The sequence below is a fragment of the Phoxinus phoxinus genome, assembly GCF_949152265.1.
Source record: "Phoxinus phoxinus genome assembly, chromosome: 9".
NCBI lineage: Eukaryota > Metazoa > Chordata > Actinopteri > Cypriniformes > Leuciscidae > Phoxinus > Phoxinus phoxinus.
Window position 1 is genome coordinate 22,485,984 of NC_136884.1, and position 14,660 is coordinate 22,500,643.

Consider the following 14,660-nt stretch of genomic DNA (forward strand, 5'->3'; position numbering starts at 1 on the left):
ACCCCCTTTATCTGGAAGCGACACTCAGAACGAACCGATGACGTATCCACACAAACCGAGGCCTCGTTTGTCATGAGTCACGTGATTTTCACGTTAACAACACAAGCCTCGAATCACGGCTTCATCTGGCACGCCCATTTTTTCTCGACACAAGCTCCGATGCCTCGGTTCAAATGTCACATCACTAGAAGGAGCTACGGAAAGTAACTGCTTGGAAGATAAGTGACTTTGTTGTGAGACTGACAAGCTTTATTGTTCACCATATGCCTGCCATCGACCTGCATGGAAATATCTCGCTGAGATTGAACATTGTTCTAGTTTTGGGATTGGAGTGATACTGCTGTGTCTGCTGAACTTTGCACTACTGATGAGAGTGATATTGCGGTGATTGCACGTGTGGGGCGAAGTACAGTGTTTGCAGCGAGGGAAAAAGTGCAGCAACAACGTGTCGATTGGTGGAGGATAAAAGCATTTCAGTTGAACACACCCAACACCAAAAGCCCATTGTGAGTACGCTCTCTTGAAGACATACTGCATATTCTGAATGTCTCCTCTCTTTATGCTGTATGCATTGAAGTCTCTATGCTGAGCCACCACAGTCCAAAGCGCCGTCTTCTATGCTGAAGCACCACAGTTAAAGGCCCCTTGTGAGTACTCTCTCTTGAAGATATACTGCATATTCTGAATATCTCCTCTCTTCATGCTGTCTGCATTGAAGCCTATATACTGAGCCACCACAGTCGAAAGCGCCGTCTTCTATGCTGAAGCACCCCAGTTAAAGGCCCCTTGTGTGTACGCTCTCTTGAAGATATACTGACTATTCTGAATGTCTCCTCTCTTTATGCTGCATGCCTTAAAGCCTATATACAGAGCCACCATCGCCGAACGCCCCTTGTGAGTACTTTCTCTGGAAGATATACTGCATATTCTGAATGTCTCCTCTCTTCATGCAGTCTGCATTAAAGCCTATGTGAGAGCCACCGCCGCCGAACGCCCCTGAGAGTACATTCTCTTGAGTCCATGTTGGCCCTGTTGAACTCCCTTCCTTTCCCTGTGTTAAGCACAGCAGAGCCACTGAGTAGTGACTGAACGGAGCCATGGAACGGAGCCACTGAACGGAGTCCTTGAACAGAGCCACTGAACAGAGTCGTTGAATAGAGCCAGCGAGTGGAGCGACTGAGTGGAGCCATGGAACGGAGCCACTGAATGGAGTCATTGAGCAGAGCCACTGAGTGGAGCGACTGAACGGAGCCACTGCACGGAGCCATCGAATGGAGCCACTGAGCCGTTGCACCCCACTACATTTCCATTTTTAATAAATGTGCATTTTAACTGTTCCTCTGTGTCCGTCCCTCCTCTTGTGCTGCGGGGTAGCTCCTCAGGGTGGTGTGGTAGCTCGGGGGGGTGTCGGTTGGCTGGTTGCTAGGGCGACACCGCACCCCCCGGCCTGTGACAAATACAGTAGCCTAGTTTGAACCAGTGTAAGATTCCTTAACTTTTTTAATTATTTTTACGTTCCTATGGCCAACTTTATTAAAAAATGGTAACACTTTATAAGGTTTCACTTTGTTAGCATTAGTTAACATGAACCAACAATTAATGAACAAATCTTCTACAGCATTTATTTATGTTAGTTAATGTTAAGCTCAACATTTTATAAGATATTTTTATGATCCAAAGTTGTATCTGTTAACATTAGTTAACAGATAACATGTTAACATAACATGAACAAATGTTTCATTTACTAACATTAACAAAGGCTATTGCTCTCTGTTAGTTCATGTTAGTTAATGCGTTAACAAAAGAGACCTTATTGTAAAGTTTTACCAAAAAAATCTATTGCCTAACAAATTAATTAAAATAAAATTCCCAAATAATGCAAACAAGTCATTGTATAACATTGGGCTGCATATAAAGAAACAAAATGCATGTGCCATGGATAAATAAAAAGGAATCGCCTCTACACGTACAATAAGGAAATTACTCTAACCCTCTGGGGTCAGCAAATGCGCTTTTGCTCTTCTTTAGTTTTTTCCACATAGCAGCAAAATATAGTCAAGTCAAGTCACCTTTATTTATATAGCGCTTTTTTACAATACAGATTGTATCAAAGTGGGTGATAACAGAAAAATAATACAGAAAAAAAAACAATTTCATCATCGTCCACCTTTAAGGCAGATCTATAATATTGTTGAATATTAAATGTCCCCAACTAAGCAAGCCAGAAGGTAAGGCAACAGCGGCAAGGAACCAAAACTCCATCAGGTGACAGAATGGAGAAAAAACCTTGGGAGAACCCAGGCTCAGTCGGGGGCCAGTTCTCCTCTGGCCAATGAGTGAACAGTGTATGATTATGATTCAAGAGCATTACAGGTCAGAAGTCAGAATGAATCAGAGTATTTGTCCAGTTCCTGTTTGTTGAAGTCGGAGTGGAGAGGAGGAGAGACCGGTTGACACTTCAGGTCAGCGGAGTCGGCGTGTCCTGGCGCTGGTCCTTCATCAGATCTGGATACGGCCTGGTTCCGGTGGACAGCGGTAAACCTCGAGATAGACAGAGAGACTAATATTAGCGTAGACGCCATCCTTCTTATGATGTACCAAGTACATCAGGATTTACGGGAAGTGTTCCCGGTCCCGGCTGTTCTAAACTATGCTGCCTAACATTGAATTATATAAGTCTATAATGTGTTATGTGTATGCTAGGCCGAAGAGATGTGTTTTTAGTCTAGATTTGAACTGACAGAGTGTGTCTGCTTCCCGGACAATGTTAGGAAGACTGTTCCAAAGTTTTGGTGCTAAATAGGAAAAGGATCTACCGCCAGCAGTCGATTTTGATATTCTAGGTATTATTAACTGGCCGGAAATTTGAGATTGCAGTAGACGTGAAGGACTATAATGCGTTAAGAGCTCGCTCAAGTACTGCGGAGCTAAACCATTTAGTGCTTTGTAAGTGATCAGCAATATTTTAAAATTTATACGATGTTTAATAGGCAGCCAATGCAGTGTTGACAGAACTGGGCTAATATGGTCATACTTCCTGGTTCTGGTAAGAACTCGAGCTGCTGCGTTTTGAACTAGCTGTAGTTTGTTTATTAAGCATGCAGGGCAACCACCCAGTAGAGCATTACAATAATCTAGCCTTGAGGTCATAAACACATGAACTAGTTGTTCTGCATTATTCATTCAGAGCATATGACGTAATTTAGATATATTTTTAAGATGGAAGAAAGCGGTTTTACAGATACTAGACACATGACTTTCAAATGAAAGATTGGTATCAAAGAGCACACCCAGGTTCCTAACCGACGACGAAGACTTAACAGAGCAGCCATCAAGTGTTAGACAGTATTCTAGGTTATTACGTGTGGAAGTTTATTGTATTAATTAGAATCTCTGTTTTTTCTGAATTTAGTAGTAGGAAATTACTAGTCATCCAATTTTTTATATCAGCTATGCATTCCGTTAATTTTGTGAATTGGTAGGTTTCGTTAGGTTTTGAAGAAATATACAGCTGAGTATCGTCGGCATAACAGTGAAAGCTAATTCCATGTTTCCTAATGATATCTCCTAATGGTAGCATGTACAGAGTGAACAGCAGCGGTCCTAGTACTGAGCCTTGTGGTACGCCATACTGAACTTGTGATTGATAAGACATCTCTTCATTTACTGCTACAAACTGATAACGGTCAGATAAGTATGATTTAAACCATGCTAGTGCAATTCCACTAATGCCAACATAATGTTCGAGTTTATTTAAAAGGATGTTGTGGTCAATGGTGTCAAATGCAGCACTAAGATCAAGTAATACTAATAGAGAGACACAACCACGATCGGATGATAAGAGCAAATCATTTGTGACTCTAACGAGAGCTGTCTCGGTACTATGGTACGGTCTAAATCCGGACTGAAAATCCTCGCAGATATAATTTCTTTCAAGAAAGGAACACAGTTGTGAGGATACTGCTTTTTCTAATATCTTTGACAGAAAAGGCAGATTAGAGATCGGCCTGCAATTGACTAATTTTGTAGGATCAAGTTGCGTTTTTTTAACAAGCGGTTTAATCATAGCTAGCTTAAAGGTTTTTGGTAAGTATCCTAGAGACAAAGATGAATTAATGATATTAAGAAGAGGATCTATGACATCTGGAAGCATCTCTTTCAGCAGCTTAGTCGGTATAGGGTCTAACATACACGTTGTCGATTTAGATGATTTGACGAGTTTGCAAAATTCTTCCTCTCCTATAGCAATGAATGAATCAAAATTTCCCTCAGGGAGACTACAATGCACTTCCTGATGCGATTCTGTATTAGACGGTTGCATAGTTATAATTTTGTCCCTGATATTATCGATCTTATAAGTGAAGAAGTTCATAAAGTCATTACTGCTGTGTTGCTTGGAAACTTCTGGGCTTGAAGCTTTCTTTTTCGTTAGTTTAGCCACTGTTTCAAATAAATACCTAGGATTAGGTTTATTTTCTTCTAATAGGGTTGAAAAATAAGCAGATCTAGCAGCTTTTAAAGCCTCTCTGTAAGCAATCGAGCTCTCCTTCCATGAAATCCGAAATACCTCTAGTTTTGTTTTCTTCCAGTTGCGCTCCATTTTTCTGGCTGCTCTCTTAAGGGCCTGAGTGTGCTCGTTGTGCCACGGCGTTGGACTATGTTCTTTAATCTTCTTTAAGCGCAGCGGAGCAACTGTGTCTAAAGTGCTGGAAAAGAGAGAGTTAAAAGTTTCTGTTGCAATATCAAGTTCCTCTAAGCTATCCGGGATGCTGAGATGATGAAACTGATTAGGAAGATTATTGATAAAGCAATCTTTAGTGGCAGAAGTGATCGGTCTAACATATTTATAACACGGAGTCGGTTTTGCAGCCTTGGCTAAATGTAATTTACACGAGACTAGATAATGATTGAGATGTCATCGCTCTGCTGCAGTATTTCAACGGCATCAACATCTATTCCATGTGATAGTATTAGATCTAGAGTATGATTACGGCAAGGAGTAGGTCCTGACACGTGTTGTCTAACTCCAATTGAGTTTATAATGTCTTTAAATGCCAATCCCAATGCATCTTTTTCATTATCTATGTGTATATTAAAATCACCAGCAATTAGTACTTTATCTGCAGCCAATACTAATTTTGATAGAAATTCCGCAAATTCTTTGATAAAGTCTGTATGGTGCCCTGGTGGCCTGTACAGTAGCCAACAGAATTTTCAAACGTGATTTATCGTTTACACTATATATTTTTACATTAAGCACCAACACTTCAAAAGAATTATATTTACAACTAGATTTCTTAGTGGTTTTGAAAATATTACTATAAATTACAGCAACACCTCCTCCTTTGCGTTTCAGACGAGGTTCATGTTTATAACCGTAATCTTGTGGGGTTGACTCATTTAAAGCAATGTAATCGTTTGGTTTTAGCCAGGTTTCTGTCAAACACAGCACATCTAGCTTATAATCTGTAATCATATCATTAACTATTAGCGCTTTTGAAGTAAGAGATCGAATATTCAGCAACCCAAGCTTTATCATTTGCTCAGCCGTATTATATCTGTTTTAAATTTTTTGAACATCAATTAAATTTTTAACCCTAGATGGGTTTAAAGTTTGTTGGATTTCCAAGTTTGGGGAACAGACACAGTCTCTATATGATGATATCTAGGTGAAAGAGTCTCTATGTGATGGGATTTATCTGACCTTGGTGACGTGAGGCCGCTAGCAGACGGTCGGTTAAGCCAGTCTGTCTGCTTCCTGACCTGAGCCCCAGATTGTCATGTTTTATCTCTAAGACTATGAGCCAAATTACTAGAGAGAAGAGCAGCACCATCCCAGGAGGGATGAATACCATCTCTTTTCAACAGGTCAGGTTTGCCCCAAAAACTTTTCCAATTGTCTATGAATTCTATATTATTTCGCGGACACCACCCAGACAGCCAGCCATTGAGTGAACACAATCTACTAACTATCTCATCACTCCTGCGAACAGGAAGGGGGCCAGAGCAAATTACAGTGCTTGACATCGTACTTGCGAGTTCACACACCTCTTTAATATTAATTTTTGTGATCTCCGACTGGCGGAGTCGAACATCATTAGTGCCGACGTGAATAATAATCTTAGAGAATTTACGTTTAGCATTAGCCAGCACCTTTAAATTTGCTTTGATGTCAGGTGCTCTGGCTCCCGGCAAACATGTGACTATGGTGGCTGGTGTCTCTATTTTCACGTTCTGTGTGATCGAATCACCAATTACCAGGGCACAATCAGAAAATTTATCAGTGGGTGTTTCACTGAGCGGGGCAAATCGATTTGTTATCGGAATGGAATAGTGGTTTTTTGATCCGCGACTAGGGTGATCTCTGTCACCCATCTGCCCTGCTGCACGGGCTCTACTTCAGCCGGAACCGACTCATGTAAAGAGTTCACTAGGCTAGGCGCATCCAAAATAGTATCTAAAGCTCTAGCACTCTTCTTACTATTCTCGATTAAAGTTTGGATGCGTGTCTCTAGTTCTGAAATCTTCTCCGTCAGCCTGACTGTCTCCTTGCATTTATCACACATAAATCCTATATTGCCGACAGAGAAGGCTATGGTAAACATGTGACATGAAGTGCAGGTGACAATAACAGGACAAGACATTACTCACCATGTTTGTTGACTGATTCTTACTCACCTGGGGTCTCATTTATAAAACTGTGCGTAGGATCCTTACTAAAAGTGTACGTGCGCCCGAAAGCCCAAAATGGCGTACGCAAAAAAATATTCAGACTTATAAAACCGTGCGTACGCCAAAAACTGCGCAGGATTCACTTTAGAAATCCCACTCAGCGGAAGATTGTGCGCACATGCGTCTCCTCCCCGAAATAACCATATATGGAGCTTACAACGCCTAGTTTTACTATGCATATCCTCATCTGCATATCATTTGCATATGATTATTCATCCACGTGATAACATGTAGTGTAAAATACATTTCAGAGAAAGTTTTTCTCAATCTTTTCCACTGACCAAATAGTATTTTTAATTGATTTGTATTTTTAATGGAAAAAGATCGACCTTGTTGTGCATTATATTTGCACAATCTGCTATTATCATGATAAGCAATTATCTCTGTAGCTAAAACATTAAAACACAGCATGTCAAAGGAAAAGTGTTCAAAAGCATAGCATCCACAACAAATATTTATAAATTTCATGTAGCTAGTGTAAGTGTTTAACTCCATTAATGAGAATGTCATATTTAATCTGAATGTTTATATCAGAAGTAAAACAGTTTAAATCAATATTTTATTTAAACTGTTATTGTGAACACGCACTGTAGCCTATTTATGATTGAGACTCATAATGAAGATTTACAGCTTTACTTCATCTGCCGTTAGATATGCGTCAGTTTCACTAAACGGCCCAACGCGCTCACTGGCGCGGACATTTAAGGTGTGGATATTTGCTTCAAGTGATAGTCTTGGTGAGTGAAATTATATTTCTGTATATGTATAATTAATTCGAATAATCGAATAATTTAGATTTTCTGTCTAAAAGTGACCAAAAAGACATTTAACTCCAGCTCACCATCTGTGTCGCCAATTCCCTTTGTCTCCAGAATCTGCGTACGCACGGCTCAAAGTTTGCTTAAAGGTGCGCACATTCTCCTGTCAAGTTTGTTTTTTATAGATCACAACCTTTGCGTGGGAACTGTCGTACGTACGTTTCCAGCCCCGTTTTGTGCGTACGCACGCTTTATAAATGAGACCCCTGGGCTTTTATGAACTCAAAGGCGCGGGCGCGCGAGAGAAAAATAAATAACTGAGCTCACGGGTGGTGCGTTAAATGGCTAGCAAGTTAGCGTGTTGTGTTGACAATAACGGAAGCTAGCAATGTCAGGTTAATCTGAGATGTTGGGTAAGCTGTATTTAGTAGTATAAACAACTAGATATGATAATAAATGATGGTTCAAAACAGAAAGAAATACGAAGCTAATACGAGGCTTAGACGCAGCAAACAAACTCACAGCGAGACAGACGGGAGCAATCAAACTTACAAAATATACTTAAAATTAAGTTGAGATAAAAAATATTTAGTCTAAACCACTAGTACATTACATGCCATTTTATTTAATATTTTGTATAGGTTATTTCAGTGTAATGTTTAGGTTGAAGTCGCTGAAATTACAGTAATTGTGATTTTTTTTTTTTTTAAATGAAGAAAATAAGACGCATCATTCTCAATTTATCCAGAATCTTGCTGCTGTCTGATGTGGTGTGTGTATGTTTAGTCTTGATGTATGTTTTCATGACCACTTTTTTATTTATTTATTTATTTTTACCTCCAGAATGGCCTCAAGAGGAAACAAACCATATCTCTGAGGAGAGCCTGTCCGGATGCGCTGTGTGGGGATACGCACCAGCTCCAAAAGTGTTACGTTTAAAAAAAGGGGAGGGTGGCATCAAACCCGACAAGACAAAAGTTATGACATTAGCTGCTCTGTGGGATGGGGCAAGAGTTTACATCTCGCCGCAAAATTCCGAAAACCGCTTGTTTGAGGAGAATGTGACTTACTTTGTAAGAAACTACTCAATAAATAAAAAATATGGCAAAGAGTCCCTAATTGTGGACCACAAATCCACCATCTTTAAAACTGCCCCACTAGCAAAGAGTGAAAATGAGACCTCTTCAGCCATGGAGCTCCTCCACCCGTCATCTATAGAGAGGACTGGCGAAGAGCACAACTTATTTGTGAGTGGAGGATACGTTACCCTTAGAGGGCAAGTCAATAATGTGAGTACTTTTGAAATAATTTAGTGTTTCACAGTCCTAGTCCTAAAGATGATGTCTACAATGCGAGTAAATCATTAACATGGGACTAAATCTTCCCTCTCAGCAACATGGTACTGTCAGGGGCGGATCTACAGGGGGGCAGGGGGGGCAAGTGCCCCCCCAATCTAGAGCCTTGCCCCCCCAGCTGCCCCCCTAACTTTGATGATCAAAAAACTGTTTGTAAAAACAACCCGCCACTATGTCCACAAGCTTTTCAAAACAGTGAACTAAACAATACATTTACCAAAAGTGAACAATAAATTTTTTTTATTTAATATATATTTTTAGCCCCTCCCCCTGCCCCTCAAATACTTAGCTACGTCCCTGATTCAAACCGTGCAGAGCGGCGTTCGCTCAGTCTGGCTCACTCACACTGCGAGTCTGCTGCTGCGGTGCGCCGGTGACCCTGCAACCCGACTGGAGAGACTGAGCTGCCCCAGAATCTCTGAAGGTGAAGCGAGTTTCCCACAGGTGTAGTTTAATGAAAAAAATGCGTCGATACCTTTAATATGAATTATAAGCGTCGTCAGCCGCTTTCATTCAGGAAAAAAACCTGTGCTTGTCGTCATGAACGCGCTTCACAAAACAACGTCCATCAGGGCTTTTCAAAGATTAGCAGATTTGGATAAATATTGATAGATTCTCATAGGTTTACGTCAGATTTCTATATGAATAATATGTATTGAATTTATACCCAAATGCGTCGCTGTAACCATTATGAGCGCGCTGGATAATTACTTTGATGTAATGTGTTTTCAATCCATACGGGCAGACTGAGGGCGCTAGATACTCATTTAGTTGCATATAATATGGTGCACGAAGAAGAATAACCTGTCAGTCAGTGCCTGATATAAACAAGTCTAACAGAGATCACTGTAACATGCATATAAAGATGTTTTGGAGACAATAAACATGATTGCAACGATATATGATTTATCTGTGTTCTTAGGCATGTCAGGTATTTTCATAATAATAGATTATATTTATACTGTTATGCTAATCAATATAGACTTTATCTTCGTCCAGAATACCATAAAATAATATATTTTCTGTTTGATTTTTTTCATCTGAAGCCAAATCAGATCACAGAAGGTTATTTAACCCCTTACAACAAAGTCACCCACAATTTTGGCAAGTGATGCATTTATGACATCTAGGCTCAACATTAATCAGACTGTTATTAATATTGAGATATATAAGCTCAAAAATGAAAACAAAAACAACAACAAGTATGAATAATATATTTATTAAATGTATTAAAATATTATGTGAAGATGTTTCATAAAAATACATTTCTAACAACTTTACAAAACTTTGAAGCTATTTATAACTATTTTTTTTCCCATTATGACAATAATTAATTCTAAATTTACAATAAACTTCCAGGTGTCAGCTTTCAAATGAGATCACTTGTGCTTTTAGTTCAAAGGCTTCATGAACTGTATCTCTTTTAGTTTGGGTATGCCATTTCTGGGGATTTTTCAAAAGTGGGGTTGAAGGCTAACAGGTTAAGTAGTCTAAACATAACTGGTGTGTGCATGTGATAAATCTTTCTGATTTTATATTTGTTATATAGGCTACTTATAGCTACATGTCCCAATAATGCAATACAAGGATAACCAGAGGTTTTCACATATTGACTTTTGCAGGCAAAGTATAGTTGAAGAAAGTAGCTGGAGCATAACCATGAAAAGGAAGGCTAAAAGTGGGGATATTGCCAGCTTTTTTGCTAAAAAAATTCAAAGAAGTACACAGGAGGAAGAGTGAGAGGGAAATGAAGGAGAAGGCAGTAAACTGGAGAGACCAGGAGGGTCAGAGCAGGAGAAGACAGAGGGAGACAAGGAAATAAGTGACGGAGAACAGGAAATAAGTGAAGGAGATGAGGAAAAAGAAGAATCAGTGAGGGATGAAGAGGAGGCTCCAGATTCAGAGAGAGGGACAGAGGCAGGGAGTGATCAGGAGGAGGAAGATGACAGAGAGGAAGATAGTAGACCTGCAATTCCCCCTGGACCAAATGGTATGTTTTTATTCTTCTTCCATATAAATTGTCGTACAGTAGGATAATATGTAATGCCACTTTTATGCATTGGCTATGTCCATGTACTGTTCAATTGCATTAGATAATTATATTTGGCACTCTCCTCTTTCTTTTTTAAGATATATCAAAATGCAAAGGTGATGCAGCAGTGCAGCCTGATTTAAAGACATTCCCAAAGACACAACATGGAGCAGCAAAACGAAGCTTCCACAGGGAGTGGTACAGTTCTCGGCCATGGCTTGAATATTCCATGTCTAAAGATGCAGCATACTGCTTTGCATGCAGACATTTTGCACATTTAAAAAAACAGTGTATTCACATCAGAAAATGGCTATTCTAACTGGAAGAAGGCCACTTCCAAAGACAGTGGGTTTAGTGTTCATGCCAGATCAGACACACATGTAAATGCGATGATTGCATGGAGTGAGTTTAAAAGAATGGCCAAGAAAAATACAACTGTCTTGGGAATGATGGGAGCTGAAAATCAGAAACAAGTAATCGAAAATCAAAAGTACATTAAAACTTTGGCTGAAACCTTGCTGTTGACAGCCACTCAGAATATTTCACAACGTGGCCATGATGAATCAGAAAACTAAAAAAACAGGGGAAATTTCCTTGAGATTTTAGATCTTGTGAGTAAACATGATGCCTTAGTGAAAAAACGGCTGTCACAGGGTCCCAGAAATGCTAAATACACAAGCAAAAGCACTCAAAATGAGATTTTGGAGTGTTTAGCAGAAATGGTGAGAGAGGAAATTATAAAAGAGGTTAAAGAGAGTGAGCACTTTTCTATTTTAGCAGATGAGACTAAAGACATTCAAAAAAAGGAGCAGCTGTCTCTGGTCGTAAGATATTATTATAATGGTGTGGTTCAGGAGAGCTTCCTTGAGTACCAGAAAGCAGAGCACTTAGATGCAGCGAGTTTGACAGAGAAACATATTTCATGTCTGGAAAAGTATGGACTGGAATACAAAGAGAATCTGGTGGGCCAAGGCTATGATGGGGCAGCAGTCATGAGTGGCAGGTGCTCTGGGGTCCAAACAAGGGTTAAGGAAGTTGCCAAATATGCATTTTATGTTCACTGCAGGGCACACTGTTTGAATCTTGTCATTGTGGACAGTGTAAAAAATGTCCCAGAAGCTGCATGTTTTTTCACTTTGCTGGAAAGACTGTACACATTCATGTCAGGCTCATATGTTCACATTAAGTGGATGGATGTTCAAAAAGAAATGTTCAGTGGTGGGGCACCACGAGAACTTCCAAGGCTGAGTGACACTAGATGGGCCTGTCGCTATGCTGCATGTAGAAACCTTATGGACAGGCTGCCTGCAGTAATAAGAGTGCTGGATGAAATTTCAGATGAGGCCAATCCACAGAGAGCTGTAGACGCAAGAGGACTACGTTCTCAAATTGATTTTAATTTCATAGGGCTCCTTGTAGTCTTCAGAAAAGTGCTAGGTGAAACTAAGTTTTTATCTGAGATGCTCCAGTCAACTAATGTGGACCTTACCAAAGCAGTTGACCTTATTGAAACCCTCAGACAGACATTGGAAGATTATCGCAAAGAGGAGAGCTTTAATGACATGTGGAGTACAGCAATTGACACATGCAATGGTTGCAACATTTCTACCATTGTCAAATCAAAAAGAACCAAACACACATCTAGGAGACTACATGATACTCTTGTAACATCTACACTTGGACAGCAAACACATGTTGACAGCAAAGATGGCTTTAGAATAGGTATATTCATTCCCATCATGATCAGTGAAGTGGACAGGCGCTTTTCAAACTCTAGCAGCAAGATAATGAGGGGTATACAAGCTTTAAACCCATTAAACAATGACTTCTTAAAGGAAGAATTGGTTTTGTTAGTGGCTGAGGAATATGGCTCTGACTTGCAAGACTTGAAAACTGAGATACACCAGGCAAAAAGACTTCTTGAAAGAAACAGAGCAAATGGCAAAGTAAACCCGTCCAGTCTGACTGAGTTTGTGTCGTTCTTGGTGCCTTTTAAAGAGGTTTTCTTTGAGCTTTTTCGCCTGTGCAAGATCGCAATTGTTTTGCCAGTGAGTACTGCTGGGTGTGAGCGAAGCTTTTCTACTTTAAAGCTGGTAAAAACTCGCTTGCGCTCAACCATGGCAGATGACCGTCTGAGAAATCTGGCTGTTCTCAGTATTGAAAAACAGCGTGCAAAAGCACTAAATTTAGATATGTTTGTGAAACGTTTTGCTGCAAAGCACAACAACCGTCGCCTTAAGCTGTCCTAAAAAAGATTGTAATTATACGTTGTCCGCTGTTTTATACTAGTAGTCCACTGCATCTTGGACACAATTATTGTACTTTTTTTCATATTTTCATTTTGTCTTTTAAAAGATGCAGTTTTGTTTTGTTTGAACACTGCACTGGGCCTGTTGTGAATTAAAAACCTTTGTAGTGTGTAAGGGCATGATTAAATAATAACTACTGTAGTTTAAAAGTGTTTTTGTGTTTATTTTGTTAAAGCAATTTACATATAGGGATTCCCATGTACCGTCTACCCCTGCCACCCTGCCAAGACCTCTTGCCACCCTTTTGCCCCCCCATGTAAAATTTCCTAGATCCGCCACTGCCCAGGAGGCTGACCAATCTAGTTCCTCACACATGCCAACAGCCATATACCCAACTCGTACACCTCCACAAATGGCCTCCTCAACCCCTGTTTACACACAGATACCTCAACACTACCATCAACACAAGCCTCCTCAGGGCCCTGTTCAGCCTCAAACATTTTTGAGGATGCTAGATTTGGAAGAGTAGTTGCATATAAAAATGTGGTACATTAAACACATTTTCACATGCACATTATTTATTTATTTATTGGTTACTTAAAGGTGCATAGCGCAAGATTCTGAGTTTTTGCAGAACTATGCCACCTCTGGCGGCAAGCGAAACTGCAGCCAGAGATGTGCACGATCACGGACCACACGCACGGCTTGCACGAGCTGTTCATAACCAAAGAAGCATCAGCCGCAAATCTTTTGTTTACAATCATAATGTCTTCAGAGGTAATAAAGTTATAAATCTGCAAGTCATTTTAAATATGTGAAAGGAAAGGCAATTGAGTAAATTACACACTTATGTGTGAGGGGAAAACGGGGGTAGTAGAAAACTTTGTTTTTTATTTCCATCTATCTCCATGTTGAACTGTGTTGTGTGTTTATCCACTTATGATTGTATTATTATGGAAACACGTTCATGAACTATATAAGTTGTTACTTTGTAAAAGCTCAAAGCTACACAGTCGGTCAAAAAAGTACACTCAATTGTCTCAAGGTAAACAATTAAATGGCACTATGACGTTACCATAAAAGCCAAACAGGCTAATCCGCCGAAGATTTGCGGGGGTTTATGTGATGGGAGTGAATTATTGATGAATGTATTTTTGATACACATTTTAATGTTATATGATTGACTCATCGATCAAATTACTGTTGTACTATGCTCATTTCTTAACACCTGTGCATAGACTAATCAGTGACCTAGTGCCATAGGCTGGTTAAGAAAAGGTGGAGACTGTTGCCCTTTAAGACCGTGTGCTTAAGAGACTTGAGGTGTGCGTCGTTTGGACTGTGTCTTTTACGTGCGAGTCGATATCCGGTTGAGTGTTTTAAACAGGTGCTGGCGTCTGAGAAGAAACGCTGAACAGTGATAACCAAGCGTTTTACGGCTGTGCGGGAACGAGTGAGTCGGAGTATTGTGAAGACGGTTACGCAGAGCGATCACGGGCGCAGCTGTTGGATATAAGTGAGTCGGCGATCGTTT